We start from the raw sequence: 16,565 nt of genomic DNA on the forward strand, positions 1-16,565 counted from the left end.
TTTTCTCTTTTGATGTTAGTCAATTGTCAGGATGAGCATTTCTGCAAAGGGCATTTGATTCTAAAGCATTATATCAGAGTGAAAATACTCAATAAATTACTTTTTCTCTCTTAACAATGTAAGTAGGCTGTTTATGTTTTCTTATTGGCAACGTTACGTAGCGCTCTGTATGAAAATCACTGGCTGTGCTGTGTGCAGTCTGTAGCTAGTTTGCATTGTTGTCTGCCATTGTAGTGTTGGGCAGCGGCAGCTGGATGTGAACAGCCCGTAGCGTTGTACAGTTGGAGGTGAGCCGCCAGCAGTGGTGGATGTGGGGAGAGAGATGGCGGAGTTTTGAAATTTGTAACACTGGATGTCATCAACTAAAATATATATTATGACTGTTAAGGGGACGTTTCATTGAATGTGCACCTGCACAGTCGCAACAGATGGCTGCTGGCCGTCTCTACATGGACTACAGTGGGTCTGCATCTTTGATGACCCACCAATACCATTATTTCTACAAGGACTATACTGGGTCTGGATCTTTGATGACCCACCAATACCATTATTTCCACAAGGACTGCAGTGGGTCTGCACCTCTGGTGGCCCACCAATACCACAATCTCTACCAGGACTACAGTGGGCCTGTCCACAATTTCTACAAGGACTGCAGTGTGTCTGCACCTTTGGTGGCTTACCAATACCATACTCTCTACCAGGACTACAGTGGGTCTGCTCTGTGATGACCTACCTACCAATCTTCTTCTAAACTTCGACTGACTCTGCTGTGGGTTTGCTCTGTTGTGGCCCATTACCTGTAAGCATGTCGAGAGTCAGCACTGTCTTTCAGTTGGAAGGACAACACTACTTCTTCAAGACTGCATGGAAATCCACTACTTCCGTGTGCATTGTCTTTTACTGCTCAGACTTTGAAAAAAAACCACTGAAATTTTACAGTGATGAACAATCTGGACTGTCTTTATGGACTGTGAGAAAATTTTAGCTTTTGACCAACATTTTATCAATAACTGTGTGCATTTGATATCTTTGTTATTGTAATTATGAAAAAATTTATCAAATCATTATTGGCCACTGCCCAAAACAATTTGTAAAATTTTTTTGTGGGGGGCATGGGGGCTATGTAAGTAGGCTGTTTATGTTTCTTATTGGCAACGTTACGTAGCGCTCTGTATGAAAATCACTGGCTGTGCTGCGTGCAGTCTGTAGCTAGTTTGCATTGTTGTCTGCCATTGTAGTGTTGGGCAGCGGCAGCTGGATGTGAACAGCGCGTAGCGTTGTACAGTTGGAGGTGAGCCGCCAGCAGTGGTGGATGTGGGGAGAGAGATGGTGGAGTTTTGAAATTTGTTATACTGGATATTATGAACTGCTATGTATATTATGGTTTTTGAACACTATTAAGGTAAATACATTGTTTGTTCTCTATTAAAATCTTTCATTTGCTAACTATGCTTATCAGTAGTTAGTGCCTTCCGTAGTTTGAATCTTTTATTTAGCTGGCAGTAGTGGCGCTCGCTGTATTGCAGTAGTTCGAGTAATGAAGATTTTTGTGAGGTAAGTGATTTGTGAAAGGTATAGGTTAATGTTAGTCAGGGCCATTCTTTAGTAGAGATTTTTGAAAGTCAGATTGCGTTGCGCTAAAAATATTGTGTGTCAGTTTAAGCACAGTCATGTATAAATTTTTCTAAGGGGACGTTTCAACAACATGTGGGCAGGGTGGGTTCTTCCTTGGCTCGGGGATGAGGTAGAATTAAACAGCATTTTTACATAAGATAAATTTTATTGAAAGTTTCGTACTACTGTATCTTACTGGATGTTCTGGTTCGGAGAGCGGCAGCTGTGTCGTTTGCGAAGCCTTCTGCTGCGGCAGTGGCGGCGTCTGATTACGCCTGGCGGTGTGTATCTCGTGTCGCCGACTCGCCCAGTTGGCTGGAGACGCGCCTCGTGCGGTGGCCCGTTTAATTATTGAGAGCGAAATCGTGCATCGGATGGTGATACCTTGGATGTGGCGTCCCAGTGTTTCACTTCTCCAAGCGGCCGCGTGTGTTGTGCGTTGGCCAGCGGAGCGGCGCGGCGGGGGAAGGCCAGTGTCCCGGACTCGAACAACGGACTCCCGCTTGCCAGTCTTCGGCTGTCAGATCTTCATTTCAGCTCACAGGTGACTGCTGATGTGAGGCCGTCTCCTTCCCGTCCTCACGAGTCACCCGGGTACGTAAAAATCAGACTTCAAATACCTTTTAACTTCTGTCTTCTGGCGCCGAGGCTGCTGCTTGCTATTCCATTACAGCGGCGGACTTGGTGCGTCTGTGTATGATGTAGTCTCTTCTTGCATGACGGTCTTCAGCACCGAAACTGACTGAAAACTACTGCTACTCTTCTTCCTTTCTTTGTCGGGCCCACTGCATCTCGCGTATTTATTCACTTCAGTTCACTGGAGGTGAACGACTTCACGGTCATTGCCTCGTCTGTCACGTTGAAAAGCTTCTCGAAGAATCTTCTTAACGTCGGTCATTGGCTCTTGGAATGTAGGCGAGGGCCTTTGCTCACATGTGACAACTGAGAAACACGTGAGCCGGTCGGGCGATGCCCTGACGGCTGAATCGACAGCTTCTCCTGTACGTGCTATGCTGACTTGCAAGCGCCGGCCGTTCCCACTGCTGCTTTGTCCGTTGTTTGCCAGTGAGTAATTCTTCTAAACTAAGGTTTTCATTTGTTTTCTAATTTCTCTAATTTATTTACTTATCTTAAGTACCACTCAACACACGGTCATCACTAAAGCTGTAGACATATCGTTTTCTTTCTGATAAACAGCCGAAGTGCTTCTGATAACGGTCTGGATTTAGTCCTGGTGCACCTAAGTCTATCTACATCTACATCCACCGCACAGTGCATGGTGTAGGGTACCACGTACCATTACTAGTCGTTTCCTTTTATATTCCACTTGGAAGGTGCAAGGGAAAACGTCTATCTATGAGGGTCACCCCAAAAGAAATGCACAATATTTTTGTAAAAATAGCGTTTTCATTCTACATTCTGCATTCTGGAAGTTTTACAGTGTGTAGATACATCCTTCCTGCTTGTTTTCAAACTTGGTTCCACCTGTTCCCGTGAGTGGCGCCGTTACAGCATGTCCTCGAGATGGCTACAGCCGGCCTTGGTGGCCGAGCGGTTCTAAGCGCTTCAGTCCGGAACCGCGTGACTGCTACGGTCGCAGGTTCAAATCCTGCCTCGGGCATGGATGTGTGTGATGTCCTTAGGTTAGTTAGGTTTAAGTAGTTGTAAGTTCTAGAGGACTGATGACCTCAGATGTTAAGTCCCATAGTGCTCAGATCCATTTGAACCATTCAAGATGGCTGATACATTTGACGTTCGTCAGAAGCAACGTGCTGTCATATAATTCCTGTGCTGTGAAAACGAGACAGTGGGAAATATACAGAAGAGGTTGAAAAAGGTGTATGGAGATGCTGCTGTCGATCGCAGTACAGTTAGTCGGTGGGCAAGCAGGTTACGTGATGAAAGCGGGCACGGCAGTATTGAGGATTGTCCTCGCAGCTGCAGGCCTCGTACTGCACACACTCCAGACAAGGTGCAGAGAGTTAACGAATTGGTGACTGCTCACAGACGCATCACAGTGAACGAATTGTCACGCTACGTTGGGATAGAGGAAGGAAGTGTTCGCAGAATACTGAAAGTGTTGGCGTTAAAAAAGGGTTTGTGCCAGGTGGGTTACCAGGATGTTGTCAGTGGCTCACAAAGAAACAAGAAAAACGGTATGCAGCGAACTTTTGGAACAGTACGAGAATGGTGGAGATGAATTTCTTGCAGGAATTGTGACAGGTGATGAAAGGTGGCTCCATCATTTTTCACCAGAGACGAAGAGGCAATCATTGGAGTGGCATAATGCAAATTCACCCAAGGAAAAAAAAAATCAAAACCACAACTTCTGCGGGAAAAGTTCTGGTTATGGTATTTTTCGATTCCGAAGGACTCTTGCTTGTGGACATCATGCTAAGAGGAACCACCATAAATTCTGATGTATATGTGACGACACTGAAGAAACTTCAAGCTCGACTAAGTCGTGTTTGACCACATCGGCAAAAGCAGGATGTTTTGCTGTTGCACGACAATGCACGGCCACATGTCAGTTAAATCATGGAAGCGATTACAAAACTCGTATGGACAACACTGAAACACCCGCCTTACAGTCCTGACATGGCTCCATGTGACTATCATCTCTCTGGGAAACTGAAAGACTCTCTTCGTGGAACAAGGTTTGAAGATGATGACTGCCTTGTGCACGCTGCCAAACAGTGGCTCCAACAGGTCGGTCCAGAATTTTACAGTGAGGGTATACAGGTGCTGGTTCGAAGATGGCGTAAGGCATTTGAGAAGGATGGAAATTATGTGGAGAAATGAAAATATTGTTCCTAAAGGATGTATCTACACACTGTAAAACTTTCAAACATGTAGAATAAAAGATGAATTAAAAAAAAATAGTGTGCATTTTTTAACAACGACTCTGTAATATTGTACATATAAGTAATTCTTTTCATCTGATTTTACGACGAACTTGTGTAATTGATGTTCTGATTTCATTTCTTTTTGTTTCACGCCATTATGTTAAGAAAACTGTAAATAATTTTCAATGTGAATATTAATGTTTATGTCAAATGTCAAGTAATATTATAATGGAATTGAAATGTAAGAAATGTCGAAACTATTGTAAGATGCTTAAAATTGTAACTGTGCCTCTGGTCCATACGTAGGCAATGTGTTAGGATATGTAGAATGCAAAACCTCGGGTGGATACCCGGTCTGTCAGGGAGCGGTAAAAGGTGGATGGCAGGCGAGCGCGGGGATTGCGCGCGGGCACTGCACGGCACAACGGACAGTAGTGGTTGGAGTTTGGCACTGGTTTGGGCAACACCTTCTGGAGCGAGGAGGCTCTCCTGGAAGACGTAGCTTCACTGAGCTTCGGGTATGCCGTTCCAACGCCCACATAACATGGCAAAATTCCATAGGCACTAAATGGAAAAGTATTGCGACGCTAAGAAGAATTAAAGTGCCGATACGTCAAGAGCCATAGCTGTGGTTGTATGTGTGCTCTGTGTCTCGCCATCTTGCCGCCCGCCAACCGCCGCATCGATACTAGCAGGTTGTAACTTTTAGTACTGTATTCGTATGAATCATAGAGTGAACTGTGTTATTTTGCTGCAATAATAACCTAAATTTTACCAGAACTTTCCCATCATTTAATTATCCTCACAAGTAACCTGGACAGGGTCCTTTCCAAACGTTGTGCAATCCGACTGTCCCGAAATGAAAATTAAAAATTGTGTTAATAATAATTATTTGCAGAACTAGCTATATTAGAATGGTGTTTAAAGAAATGTTTTGTTAATGATCCAGTAAATGAATAGTGAAGGTCTAACGAAGTCGAAAGATAACTTAGGTATTGATATAGTAATGAAGTTTATTAATTCGAGACAGATTTAAAGGCATTTAAACGAGTAGTAAATAAGATAAAAAGAGTAGTAACTTATATACTGGAAATCTTGAATGAATAATAACCCCCCCCCCTCATTCATTTGAATTCTGAAGTGTTCAAAATTGATTTGGCCAGCAAAAGTTAAAGTCAATATAAAAGTCAAAATTTATCAGTGTTTTTATCTTTATCAAAATTTACATTTTGTGTGTGGCATGAAAGTACAATTTCTAGGGTAACCTATGCCCGATTTTAATCACATTAATAGACTGTATAAAGTTTTGTAGTAAACATTATAGTGTAGTGTTATGTATTCATGATGTCCCATATCAGTACAGAACGTGAAACTATCATTTCAATAGATTTTCTGGTTCTAAAATTCTACTGTATTATGCAGTGTTACAACTTGTTGTTTTACATGAATATATACCAACTTGTACAGGGAAGAAACTCAGTTAATGCCTAATTAGGCTGGTGACCGTATTATTGACACATTGGTAGCATCTTCTGGTTTGCTTTTGATCCATTCTGACGCGTAATTGCATTTCAAACTTACTTGACAGATAATTGTTATTACAGAGTGGATGCAAGTCTGATTTGCACATTCAGGTACACGCGGTCGATATATTTCTCATAAGGTGAATCCCGCTCACTTACCATAGCACAGGCTTTAACGAGTACTGTGTCAGGGGTTACAATTTCTTTTGGAGTGACCCTCGTGTAAGCCTCTGTACAAGCTCTGATTTCTCTTACCTGACATAAGTCGTCCTTACGGAAAATGTATCTTAAAGTGCACGTCATTTATGACGGCGGCCGAGCGTAGGTTCTTTCTGCGCATCTGACGTCACAAAACACAGTCAGCCAATGAACAGAGAACGACGTTGCCAGAGCTCGACTGCAGTACAGAGCACGGATGCATGTCTTCAGTTTTAGAAACGTTCAGTCATAAATAAAGTAACTGTACGAAAGCAATGTCTTGATAGCAGAATTTCTTTTATAGACAGTTTGGAAAAAGTATTATTTATACCAACTGCTTCATATTCTATTAATTAATTAAACCAAACAAGCAATAAGCCTCCTAATTTAGGCGATAGCAAGGAAAGGTGTTTGTGTTCTTCTCACTAACCGCTTTCTCGCAATAAAGAACAGCGGTAATTGTTTATTTCCTATTGTACCTCGACGAAACGTGAAGAATTCATAGTCATACCAACAGTGTATTGTCGGTATTTTGCGCCCTACTTTAAAGGTCTCCAAAAAGTCAATTGATTGACGAGCCGCGTTAGCGTAATAGATAAAGTGTTTTGCTGCTAAGTGGAAGGTTCCGAGTTCAAACCTCGTTCGGTGCTTAATATTTTCTTTATTTAAAACAATATCGAAGTGTCTTACTTCATGAATTTTATTCGATTGAATGTAATTTTTTGAATTTTCTAGTGGGAACTGAAATTAATCATATGGAAAGTATAAGCTATGGACTTCTACCTCTGCAAACTCTTCAAAATTTCGTGTAGTGGTTTACTACATTTAATGCTGCACAAGAACTGCATTGAACATCGAAACAAAATTAAGTCGTTTATGGGGGGAAGGTATCAGTCAAGAAAATGTGTGAGAATCAAATTTTTGGGCCAAATAGTTTTTGTGAAATCGAATGATAAGTGTGTCAAAGCAGTCGGAACACCATGTGTCTGCACAGACGAGCAGTGCAGTGATGATAAAATCGCGCACATCGTGGAATGCGGGGAGCACGTCTCTGTAGCAGCGTAAGGGTTAATGCGGCCTTGGTGGTTTTACTTCATAAACTGCGCGCTCCCCCCTAAACGTAAGTTTGCTTGGCGCGTGCAACTGGCAACGCAGCAATCTCCCGCGTCTGGGCGGGCATGCGCGAACCACCAGGATAAAGGAATTGAACTATAGTGGCAAGAGAATCCCTCCAAAACCGAGCGATCATTGTAGGCAAAACCACCCCTTTCTTCCGCCTCCTTGATTTTTATCTCACCATCTATGGCCGTCCTATCGCCCTCACTCCCACCCTTAAGTACCTTGGCGTCACCCTCGACCGTCGCCTCTCCTGGACTCCCCATCTCCGGACAATCCAAGCCAAGGCACGCTCCCGCCTCAGTCTCCTCAAGCTCCTCTCCCGCCGTACGTGGGGTCTGGACCCCTCCACCATCCTCCACACCTATAAATCCCTCATCCACCCTATCCTTTGTTATGCCCATCCGGCTTGGATCTCCGCCCCTCCTACCTTTTACAAATCCCTCCAAATCCTTGAACGCCATGCTCTCCGCCTCGCCTATCACATCCGTCTCCCCTCCCCCACGCGGATCCTCTACGGTCTCATCCCCTTCCCCCACCTTCTCCTCTTCCTTGAAAGGATACGGATCCTGTACACCTCCCGCAAACTCGAACCTCCTCACCCGCTCGTCTCCCCACTCCTCTCCCACCCCCGCCCGCTGCCGCGCCTGTATTCCCACATCCCACCCGGTCTCCATCTCTCCACCCTCCTCACCCTCTCCCGCCCGAGGTGGCTTCCGCCAGCTCCCCCTCCCTGATGATGTCCTCCTCCCTTCCATTTACCCCTCCTATCAACTTTGATCCTCCCCCCACTCCCTGTTTCCTTTCCTTTAGGCACCCTCCCTCCCTTCTCTTTCCTTTTTCCCCCATCCCTCGTCCTCCACCCCTCTTCCCCCGGGCTTCCCCTCCCCCTTCCTCCCTCCCCCACTCTCCCCTGCCCATGGCATCTCTGCTCTCCCCTCTCCCTCTCCCACTCCCCTTCCTCCTCCTCCTCTCTTGGCAGGTCCCCGGACTCGCACACATTCAGTGAACATTCGTGCGCTGGAGATCATCGCCATTAGTGTCTCGTGTGTGTGCCTTCGTTTGTGTTTAGTGTTTGTTCGCCGAAACGCCGCCACTGTTCACGTGTACCATCGCCCTCATCCCTGTTTTGTGCGCCGTGTCTACTAGTGTCAGTGCTGTTTTCTCGTCAGGCGTGAACGGCTCCGTGTTTTTTTTTTTTTTTTTTTTTTTTTGTCTTTTGGTGTCTACATTGTTTTGCCCACCATTTTTGATTGTATTCTCTGTGCCCCCTGTATTTCTTACTTATTGTAAATCTCAAGGCTGAAGAGCGGCGTACTCAGCTGCTGACAGCCCGCCTTGTGTAAGGTGATAAAAATTACAATAAAGAAAAAAAAAGTGGCAATAGAGTCTTTCTGCAGTCAGCTTCAAATAGCGGCTATCTTAACATTCTCAGTAGTGTTTCGCGAAAAGAAATCGTCGTCCCATTTGAGTTCACGAACCTTCTCCATAACACTTGCACGCTGATCGAACCTCATGGTAAAAAAAAGTCTAGCCGAAGCCTCTGAACTGCTTCGTTATGTTTCTTTAATCCGACCAGGTGTTAACTGGTCGTTTTCTTCGAGGCGATTTCTGGTGTCGGACGCCTCAGACCTTCCCGTGTCGCAGCAGCCGACCAGCCCGCGGGGCCGGCGCTGTGCGAGGCGTGCCTCTGCCGCTGCAGTCGCGCGCGCGGCGATCGCAGCGCCCCGCGCCGCCGTGGCGGGAACCGGAACCGGCGCTTCCGACGCAGCCTGCGCCGCCTCCACCGGCGCGTCGACTCCCTCCTCGAAGACATCCGCTGCCTCCGCCGCCGCCTCCGGTTCGTCAACCGCCTCCGCCATCGCCGTCGCCGTCAACGACGCCGGCGCCGGCGGGAAAATCGGGCGCGAAGACGCCGCAGTGAAGAGTAGTGGGTGGGGCTTAAAGTGAGTCGCAGGAGACGAGGGCTGGGATCTTGACTTAGGGCAACAAGTTCATTATTTCCCGCAAATATTCTCTCTGCCTCCGCTAAGACCGATGTAGGCAATTCGATTGCGTACATTTTCACTCCACGTTACACAAATTATAGCAGACAATCGTTTTGTAGTTACATGTTAAATAAAAACGACACACTAAAAACAAGAATTGATGCTTTTTAAATTTTGTACTACTGCTAGATAATTAATATGTAGGTCACCAACATTAAGAGGAAGACTGGTAACTCCTTTGTGCACTATCTAAATCTACGAGGGTAATTCCAAAAGCAAGGTCTGCTAATTTTTTGTAAGTACAGAACTCTGTTTGTGTGCCAGTTGGTCAGACTGTTATGAAGAGCGCTTACGCGCTGTATGTAAACATGCGCACGCCATGCTGAGGCGGTCAGTCGTGGCTTGGCACCCGTTGAGAATGGAGCTTATAAAATAAATAAATAAAAAATAAAATATAATATTAATTATTGTACATGTATGATAGTGATTGGTTGTAATTAATATTTGCTTATCTGGAACGTGGACGTTTAATTATTTGGTGTCAGACGTTTGGCAATGGCTTTTTGGTAAATGCAATGTTATTCGTAGTTGACCGTGAAATAAGACTCAAATAATCGGACTTTGTATTTAAATCGTTTCCAAAGACTGCTGCGGTAGGTGCGGACTCAAAATCTCAATATTAGAATAAATTGCCAGCCATGTCAATACGTCGTACAGAGGTGACTGTCTACTAAACATAAAAAAGTTTACACAGTTAGTTAAATCAGATATATTCAACGAATAAGCCTGCAGTTAAATAATTCAACTTACTTTCATAAATATAGAATCTTTACAGAGTCGAGTGCCTAGTGAGACTGCAACTTGCAGTGTTCTTATATAACATCAAATATGGCGGTGTGTCAGTTAATAAAATATACGTGCTTTCCGCACCAGCTATTCTACCAGACCTACTTCTTGCTAATGAAACATAAGAGCGTCGTAATTGTATTTTGTTTTATCAGCGGCATAGCGCTGCAGTTCTGTGCCATAGGCTTTATTTATTTGTCAGAGATTAATTATTTAATTAAGATTTCGCGTTTCCGAGGAAACTCACGCACGGCATGCAAATGTGCCTTTATAAGCTCCTGTTGGATGTTACCTCCAAGTGCGAATTGCGCGCAGTTATTCTATTTTTGAACACAAAGGGCACTATGCCGATTGAAATCCGTCTTCAATTTCTGGTACTGCGCTGCGGAATTTGAATCCGCGCCAGAAGTCATGGACGTCGAAGATCCCTAGAGGTCTCTGCACCATCGCGCCGTAAGCTGTGGCGGCGCACGCCTCCCGGCCCGCTTTTAGTGTGAGGGCGCCACAGTGGAACACGTGGTCCCAGCGGCCAATAGCGGCGTCCCCGATAGAGTACTTAAGCGCCTGCCTCTCGCTCAGCAAGCCAATGTGGCTTTCGACCTTCCTTCTCTGCTGATGACCAACTCCTCCGCCTCACTCATCTCCTCTCACTCCAGCTTAACTCCCGTCGCTCCGCCATTTTTGTCTCCCTTGACCTCGAAAAGGCCTACGACCGTGTCTGGCATCCCGGTCTCCTGTTTAAACTCCAAACCTACGCCCTTCCTATCAACTACATCCGTCTGATGGCCTCCTTCCTCTCCCACCGCCCCTCCTATGTTACCATCCATAATGCCAATTCCCACACCTTCTACCCCTCTGCAGGTGTGCCCCAGTGCTCTGTCCTCTCCCCTCTCCTCTACCTCCTGTACACGGCAGATATGCTCCAACCCCCCCCCCCCCTTCCAGTACACCTCTTGCAATATGCTGATGACACCACATTCCTCGCCCTCGCTCCTACCCACCAACAGTCCCCACGCCTTCTCCAGAATCACCTTGACCTTTTTGCTGCATGGTGTAACCAGTGGCTCCTGAAAATCAATCCTTCCAAGACCCAGGCAATGATCGTAGGTCGTACCACTCGCTCCTTCCGGATCCTGGATTTCTCCCTTACTGTCTGCGCACGTCCTGTCCGCCTCACTCCCACCCTCACCTACCTTGGCCTCACCATTGACCGTCACCTCACCTGGATCCCTCATCTCCGCTCCATCTAACCCAAAGCCCACAACCGCCTCCGACTCCTCAAACTCCTCTCTGGCCGGACATGGGGGTTGCACCCCTCTACCATCCTCCACACCTACAAATCCTTAATCCGTCCCATCCTCTGTTATGCCAGTCCTGCCTGGATATCTGCCCCCCCCCCCCCCCAAATTCTATAAGTCCCTCCAGATCCTTGAGCGTCATGCACGCCGCCTTATCTTCCTTATACACCTCCCGTCCCCCATGCGGATCCTCTATGATCTCATTCCTTTCCCCCATCTGCTCCTATTCCTCGAACATATCCACATCCTCTACACCTCCCGCCGTCTTGAACCCCCTCACCCCCTGGTTGCTCCTCTCCTCTCCCATCCCCGCCCCCTGCCATGTCTTCACTGTTGTATCCCCCCTACCCTCCATCTCTACACCCTACATCTCCTTCCCAAGGTGGCTTCCATCAACTCCCCCTCCCGGATGATTCCCTCTCTCCCTCCATTTATCCCTCCTATCAACTCTGATCCTCACCCCCTCCTTTCCTCCGTCCTTTCCCTGGGCTCCCTCTTCCTCCCCCCTTCCATCCTGTGTTTTCTCCCCACCCAACCTCTTCCTATCTCCCTTCTCCCCCCCCCCCCCATGGAGTCCTTTTGTATTCCCCTCCTCTGCCTTCCCCACTCCCTGGCACGTCTGCTCAGCACCCTCCACTCCTCTTATGGGTCCTCATTCTCCGTTGGCTCCTTTCCCCCCTCCCCCCTTCACTTTTCCTCTCGGTTCCCCCCTTTTTTTCCCATCATCTGTCCAGTTTCCCACCCACCTGCTCTCGGCTGTGGTATGTCATATTTGTGCCAACTTTTTAGTGCACTGTTTAAGTGAGTGTTCAGTGTTGTGCGTCTTTCCACAGTGTTGCGAACAGAAATCATGCTGTCGCTGGGTGTGCATTTTATATCTCTCGCGAACAGAAACCAGACTGTCGCCGTGTTTTTTAATTGTCTGTCTGTTATTTTCTGCTTCCTGTGTATTTTCTTAGCATCGTCAACCCTGTGTTTTATGTTTTAAGTTCCAGAATTTTCTGCCATTTTACCTTTAAGTCACCGATTTTATCGCCAACTGTTATTTTTTATTATCTTCATCTTTTTAAAACAAATTCTGTACGCTGAAGAGCGGTGTAATAAGCTGCTGCCAGCCCGCCCCCTTCAGGGGGAATCGAAACTCAATAAAGGAAAAAAAAAAGGCTCAGCCAGCCAGTCTAATCTCGCGTACGTCTGTGGACACATTGCCTCGCGTTAGACAGCTTTCTTACCTTCTTGTTCTGTGTACGAGTGAACGTGTTTGTTATGTTTCCTTGTGACTCCGTTGTTCGATCTTGCTGTCGTTCGTTCTGTCATTCGTTGGTCGTGTCCGTCCCCTCCCGTTGTGTTGTTCGCGGGCCTCTCCGTGGGTCCCGCCGCGCTTTCCGTCATTCCAACCCCGCGACACCCTGTCACAGTTACAACAAATTGTCGGAAGTGTATGGTGAGTCGTGCGTGGATGTCGAAAATGTTCGTAAGTGGTGTAGAGAGTTTGCAGCTGGTCAGACCGAAATTCACGACGAACAAAGGAGCGGGAGACCGTCAATTTCTGAGGAGACAGTGTTGAAGGTTGAGCAAAGCACGCGTGAAGATCGGCGGATCGCCCTGGATGATCTCTGTACGTTAGTTTCTGAGGTTTCCCGAAGCACCGCTCACAGAATTTTAACGGAAACACTGAAATACCGGAAGGTGTGCGCAAGATGGGTGCCACGCATGCTGACTGAGGACCACATGCGGCAACGACTAGACGCTTCCCGCGCATTTCTTCACCGCCTCGCAGCCGAACAGGACAACTTCCTGGACTCAGTTGTCACGGGTAACGAAACCTGGACATACGACTTTACACCTGAGACCAAGCAACAATCACGCCAGTGGTGGCAGCCTACTTCGCCAAAGCCGCGGAATTTCAAACAAACACAGTCTGCCGGTAAAGTCATGACAGCCGTTTTTTTTTTGGGATCTAAAAGGGGTAATGTTGGTCGACTTTATGCCCACTGGGACTACAATTAATGCTGACAGGTACTGTCAGACTGAAAAAACTCAAACGGGCTATTCAGAACCAGAGAAGAGGAATGTTGAGCAAGGGCGTACACATTCTCCATGACAACTCTCGTCCACACATCGTTCTGCAACTCATTGCTCTCCTGCAACAAAATCAAAATGGTTGAAATGGCTCTGAGCACTATGGGACTTAACATCTATGGTCATCAGTCCCCTAGAACTTAGAACTACTTAAACCTAACTAACCTAAGGACATCACACAACACCCAGCCATCACGAGGCAGAGAAAATCCCTGACCCCGCCGGGAATCGAACCCGGGAACCCGGGCGTGGGAAGCGAGAACGCTACCGCACGACCACGAGATGCGGGCGCTCTACTGCAACAGTTTCAGTGGAACATAATCACCCACCCACCCCTATAGTCCTGTCTTGGTGCCCAATGACTATCATCTATTCCCTAAGTTAAAAGAAACATTTGGCCAGAAAGCGATTCAGCTCCGACGAAGAGGTGAAATAATTGGTTCACAACTTTCTGAATGGCATGGCGGCGAGCTGGTATGACATGGGCATACAAAAACTGCCACAGCGTCTACAAAAATGCATCGAGAGAAATGGTGATTATGTCGAAAAATAGCTAAATGTTCAGGCTGTAAACCGATGTAAACCATTGTAGAAATAAACAGGTCTATGTACTTATAAAAAAAATAGGAGACCTTACTTCTGGGATTGCCCTCGCACATCTACATCTGCATGGATACCCTGCAAATCAGACTTAAGTGCTTGGGAGAGGGTTCATCGGATCACCTTCACAATAATTCTCTGATATCCCACTCTAGAACAGCACGTAGAAAAAGCGAACACTTCAGTCCTTCGGTGCGAGCTCTGATATCCTTTATTTTATGATAACCGTTTCTCCCTGTGAACGTCGGCTCAACAAAGAACACTGAACAGCCAAAGAATCTGGTACAACTCTCTAATACCGTTTAGGGCTCCCACGAGCACAAAGTAGTGCCGCAACACGGCGTGGTTGGGACGCGACTAATGTCTGAAGTGGTTGCTTCAGGGAATTGACACCATGAATACTGCAGGGTTGTCCGCAAAACCGGAAGAGTACGAGGGGGTGGAGATCTCTTCTGAATAGCAGCTTGAAAGTCGTCCCAGATATGCTCAATAATGTTCATGTCTGGGGAGTTTGGTGGCCAGCGGAAGTGTTTAAACTCATAATAATGTTCCTGGAACCATTCTGAAGCTATTCTGGACGGGTGGGTTGCGCATTGTCCTGCTGGAATTGCCAAAGTCCGTCGGAATCCACAATGGACGTGAATGGATGCAGGTAATCAGACAAGACGCTTACGTATGTGTCAGTCACCTGTCAGAGTCGTATTTAGACATATCAGGGGTCCCGGTATCACTCCAACTGCACGCTCCCCACTCCATTACAGAGCCTCCACCAGCTTGAACATTCCGCTGTTCCATTTTGTAACACACAACAAAAACACAACTTCACTGATGACGCTCTCAAAAATCACACGATAACTGTAGAGAACTCAAACTCGGACTGAGCATCTGGGAGGGATGAACACACCGGTCTGTACAAGTAGAACAACAAGGCGTTGCCAGATCGCTTGCATTGTTGTAAGTCTCATTACTTTTCTCACACACCTCATACACATCACTGAAAGACTTCAAGCCGTCATAAAGGCGAAGGGAAAAGAGACACCATACTAATGTCCACTAATAAAAGTGCAGATGCTTTTGAGCAATAGTGTTTATCCGGAACTACTATTAAAGTACATCAATGCTGGCAACTTTGGTTGTTGTAATCATATTACTGGAAGTTTCAAGTGGATATGACTTCCAGTTGTTACTTAGTAGCCATATGAATTTATCAGTGGAAACTTTAAGGAACCATTTGCACTCGAGCACAGACAATATTTAATTTAGTTAACTTAGATTATATGTATCGATTTTTTAAGGCAAGAGAATGCAAAATAAAGCAATTAACACCGCTCTCTTGTCACAGCCAGCAGGCATCAACACTCTTATGTCATTCGTTGTCCTAGAAGGACATAATATTTTGCGTGGCTCCACAATTAGCCATTTGATACTTATTTGCAGAAAAGAGGCGCAGAATCAATAAGTCGCTCTCACTTGTAAATGGTCTGCAATCATTTACCTATAATTTTACGTAAGTGTCATTCATATCGTAATGTATATGTTAAAATGAATATATGTTTTATTTAATCGTATGCTTTTCTTTGTTTTAGTAATTTTAGTCACTCCATTTTCATGATTGAAGCTCAGGTCAGATATTAGACTTTGTCTACAAAAAATAATATTAAAGAATGGACGGCACACAAATTTTTGAAGAATGTATACAAAACAAATTGCCACATATTGTGAACGATTCTGTAGTGGAATACATGAACAACAATAGACAAGTAATCGATGACGATATGCAAACAAAGACAACTCAATGCCAAGCACAACAGAATAGTACACCCACTACACATTTTTACACACACAAAAGAAAATCTCGATTCGGAAATGAACACATGTACACACACGAATTTCAACACTCAAATACACAATACACTGACACGCATAGCAACAGATACCCATCACCTGAAATACAATACAATTATTCTGATGAAGAACCATGTACACACAGGGAAGAATTCAATGATTACACGGAAAGAAACAGACGAACACGTAACAAAGAAGAAGAAAGTCTATTCAAGCACCGTAAATTCCAACCTTTTATACCAGGCAAAAACACTGTACACCCTGTCATCTTCTTAAAAGCTTTTAGGAACGCATTCCCACGTTCGTGGTGCGACCACAAACGCATTGCGTACGTTGTGGATTACATTCAAGGGGACGCTGCTGTCTGGGCTTACCATGAAAGCGACAGATGTGTAACATACGAGCAGTTTGAACGCGCCTTCTTGAATAAGTTTTGGTCACCCACTGTGCAGGAACGTATCCGCAAACAAGTCACTGAACCCGAACACTTCAATCCTAAAAACGGCAACCTGCGCAGATATTTCGAGAAGTACCTAAACATGACACACTTCCTTAATGAACCAGTGAAACCAAAAGATGTGATCCGATCACTGAAAGCAAGACTTCCTT

The sequence above is a fragment of the Schistocerca cancellata genome, chromosome 1 (genome assembly GCF_023864275.1).
Source record: "Schistocerca cancellata isolate TAMUIC-IGC-003103 chromosome 1, iqSchCanc2.1, whole genome shotgun sequence".
In the NCBI taxonomy this organism is placed as follows: Eukaryota; Metazoa; Arthropoda; class Insecta; order Orthoptera; family Acrididae; genus Schistocerca; species Schistocerca cancellata.